General features: G+C 32.1%; 1 non-coding gene across 1 annotated transcript; it reads right to left on the bottom strand.

Annotated features, from left to right (window-relative positions):
* Positions 1-3,584: 3,584 nt before the first annotated feature.
* On the bottom strand, positions 3,585-3,687 carry LOC141492471 (U6 spliceosomal RNA). The gene has a single exon (XR_012469936.1). It is a non-coding gene; the product is annotated as a U6 spliceosomal RNA (small nuclear RNA).
* Positions 3,688-4,249: the final 562 nt, after the last annotated feature.

The following is a 4,249-nucleotide window of genomic DNA, read 5'->3' as shown; positions in this document are numbered from 1 at the left end:
ATTCTAAGGAACAATCCATTTATTCCAATGTTCCCTAGTGTTTTTTTTAGTAGGAATGGGTGCTGTATTGTATCAAAGGCTATTTCAGCATCTATTGAGATGATCACATGATTTCTGTTAGGTTTGTTATTTTACATAGTCAATTATGCTCACAGTTTTCCTCATACTGAACCAATCCTGCATTCCTGGAATAAATCCTGCTTGGTCATAGTAGATTATCATAGTGATAACTTGCTGTAATCACTTTGATAAGATTTTTATTTAAGACATATACATTCTTATTCATTAGGGAAATTGGTCTATAATTTGTCTCCCTGTTTTGACTCTACCTGGTTTACATATCAGTACCATATTAGTGTCATAGAAGGAGTTTGGCAGATTTTCTTCTTCACCTATTTTTCCACAGGGTTTACATAAAATTGGACCAATTGTTCCTTAAATATTTGATAGAATTCACTTGTGAATCCATCTGACCCTTTTGATTTTTTCTTAAGGAGTTCATTGATGGCATGTTGAATTTCTTTTTCTGATATAAAGTTCTTTGGTCTCTTCATTTTCTCTTCATTTAACCTGAGCAATTTATATTTTTTGTAAATATTTACCCATTTCACTTAGATTATCAAATTTATTGGCATACAGTTGGGCAAAAGAGATCTGAACTATTACTTTAATTTCCTCCTCATTGGTGGTGAAATCACCTTTTTATTTTTGATACTACTGACTTGATTTTCTTCTCTTTTTTAATTGAATAAATGAAAGATTTATCTATTTTATTTGTATTTTTTCCATTAAACCAACTCTTGGTTTTCTTTTAGTTCAATAGTTTTCTTTCTTTTGATTTTATTAATTTCTTCTTTAATCTATAGAATTTCTAATTTGACATTCAACTGAGGGGGGTTATTTGTTTTTTCAATAATTTTTTAGTTGCATACTTAGTTCATTGATATCATCTTTCTCTATTTTATTCATGAAATAATTTAGAAATATAATATATTCCCCTAATAATTTCTTTGACTCTCTCCCATAAGTTTTGGGATGCTGTCTTGATAATGTCATTGTCTAGGATGAAATAATTAATTCTTTCAATAATTTGTTTAATTAATTAATTTATTTATTTTTGTGGAGGAGGGGGTTGTTTTTGCTTTTTGCAAGGCAATGGGATTAAGTGACTTGCCCAAGGTCACACAGCTATGTAATTATTGAATGTCTGCGGCCTGATTTGAATTCAGGTCTTCCTGATTCTAGGGCTTGTTCTCTATCCACTGCACCACCTAGCTGCTCCCTCTATCTATAATTTGTTGTTGGGTCAACTCATTCTTTAAAATGAATTTACTTAGTTTGCAATTAGTTATTATGCATTATCCATTTATGCATTATGGTCTGAAAGGGAAGTATTCACTATTTCTGCCCCTCTGCATTTAATTATGAAATTTGTAGACCCTAATACATGGTCATTTTTTGGGTAGGTACCATATTCTGTGGGAAAAAATGTATCTTCCTTTCTATCCCTGTTCAATTTTCTCCAAAGGTCTCTAGGTTTTCTAACATTTTATTTACCTCCTTAATTCTCTTACAGTTTATTTTATGTTTAGATTTATCTAATTCTGAAAGAGGTAGGTTGAGCTCTCCTGCAAGTAGAGTTTTGCTGTCTATGTCTTACTGTAACTCATTCAGTTGCTCCTCTAAGTATATGGATGCTAAAACACTTGATATATATATATATATATATATATATATATATATATATATATATATATATGTATATATATGTATATATATATAATATGTATATTATATATATATATATCTTTATTTGGTATTAAAATTTCTTCATTGTTTAGGAGGATATGGTTTCCTTCCTTATCTCTTTTATTTATTCATTTCTTTATTTTTTGCAAGGCAATGGGATTAAGTGGCTTGCCCAATGCCACACAGCTAGGTAATTATTAAGTGTCTGAGTCCAGATTTGAACTCAGGTACTCCTGCCTTCAGCGCAGGTGCTCTATCCACTGTGCCACCTAGCCATCCTTCATTCATTATCTCTTTTAATGAGATCTATTTTTGTAGCTGCTTTGTCTGAGATAAGGATCACAACCCCTGCTTTTTTCACTTTAGCTAAAGCATAATATATTCTGCTCCAACCTTTTATCTTTACTCTGTATGTATCTCTGTGCTTCAAATGTTCTTTTTATATGCAGCATATTATATGATTGTGGTTTTTAATCCATGCTGCTATCCACTTATATTTTATGGGAGAGTTTATTCCATTCACATTCAAAGTTATAATTCCTAACACTTTATTGTCCTCCATGCTATCTTCCCTCCATTTGTATTTTTCTTCTTTTTTCTCATTCTCTCTATTTCCCAGTATTTTGTTTCTATTTACAATTTCCTTCAGTGTTTTTACCCTTATATCCAAGCCCCTCCCCTTTCTTTCCCCTTTCTCTTTGCCCCTCCTTCTTCCATTCCTTTTGTCATTTCCTCTTTTACTCCCCTCCCCATCCTTTTCCCCTGTTAATACTTAAAAGGTAAGATAAATTTTTAAACTCAACTGAGTATGTGCGTGTGTTTTAATCCCTCTTTGAGCCAAATCTGTTGAGAGTAAGATTCAGGTAGTTCTCACCTCCTCCCTTCTTCCCCTCTTTTGCTGTAGGTCCTTTGCTCCTCTTCATGTGATGTAATTTACCCCATTCAGTCTCTTCCATTCTCTTGTCTCTTTACTGTCGCACCTTTGTAAAGAGATATTATTGTTAAATCATTCTGTCAGAGTCATGGACAAATCATGAGTGTCTATTACTTCTGGCTAAGTATATTCTTTCTAATAGCATTACAATTCTCAAAGGATGAAAATCTTTCATCCAGGAAGAGATATAGCAAATTTCATCATATTGGATAACAGTTTTTTTTTTCTTTTCCCCTTTTTACTTTTTGTGTATCTCTTCAGTCTCTTTTAGATATCCAAATTTCCTATTTAGCTCTGGTCTTTTTAGCAGGAAATTTTGTTAAATGTTGTTAAATTTTGTTAAATGGCTGTCTTTTATCCTGGAAGAGAAGGTTCAGTTTTTCTAGATAGTTAATTCTTGGTCACATTTTAAGCTCCCTTTGTTTTCAGAATATCATATTCCCATGCCCTTCGTTCCTCTAATGTTGATGCAACCAGGTCCTGTGTAATCTTTTTGGTCACTCTTTGGTATTTGAATTGTTTCTTTCTGGCTGCTTGCAAGATTTTTCTCTTTTATCTGATACTTATGGAGTTTGAACATAATCTTCTTTGGGGTTTTCATTTTGTGATCCCTTTCTGGAGGTTATCATTGTATTCTTTCAGTAACCATTTTGCCCTCCGATTCCATGAAATCAAGGCTATTCACCTTCCCTATATCCTGAGAATGGAGTCCAGGATTTTTTTTCCTCTCCAAAGTTTTCAGAAAGCCCTGTTATTCTTAAATTATCTCTCCTGTATCTATTCTCCAGGTCATTTGTTTTGCTGATTAGGTATTTAACACTTTTTTCTAATTATTTTTTATTTTTTTATTTTTAAATAGATTGTTAATGTCATATGAAGTCATTAGTCTCCGTGGATTACAAAAAAATTGGAATGCTTCATGAATTGGGGTATCTTCCTTGAGCAGAGGCCATGCAAATCTCCTCTGTATTTTTCCAAATTTAGAATATGCTTGCTTATTCAGCATATATGCTAACATTATTTGCTTGAATGAAATTATTATTTCTATGATATGTTGTTTGACCCACTCATTATTTAGGATTAATTAAGTCTTCAATTAATTTTTAATCTACCTTTTCCTGGCAGTTTGATTTTTTGTTGCATCATGATATGAGAAAAATACATTTAATATTTATATCCTTCTGCATTTTATTCCCTAATACATGGGAACTTTTTCTATGCCATATACTGGTGAGGAAAAATATATTCCTTTTTATTTCTATTCAATTTTCTCCAGATGTTGGTCAAATCAAAGTTTTAAAAAATTCTTTTCACCTGATTTCCTGGGTATAACCAAGATGGTGGAGAGAAACTTGAAAATCCCCTGAACTTTTTCCAAAACAACTTTATTTGGTTTATTTATTCATTCATTCATCTAATTATAATTTATTTTGAATTCCACACCCTTTCCCCCAATCTTGCTCCCCCCCAACAAGAAAATCCTAGTCTTCACATTGTTTCCATGATTTACATTGCTCCAAGTTGAATGTGATGAGAGAGAAATCATATCCTAAAGGTAATAGTCTT

This window comes from Macrotis lagotis, chromosome 6 (assembly GCF_037893015.1).
Source record: "Macrotis lagotis isolate mMagLag1 chromosome 6, bilby.v1.9.chrom.fasta, whole genome shotgun sequence".
NCBI classification, from domain to species: Eukaryota; Metazoa; Chordata; class Mammalia; order Peramelemorphia; family Peramelidae; genus Macrotis; species Macrotis lagotis.
The sequence above is the reverse complement of the archived record's forward strand: the minus strand, read 5'-3'. Positions and strand labels throughout refer to the sequence as shown.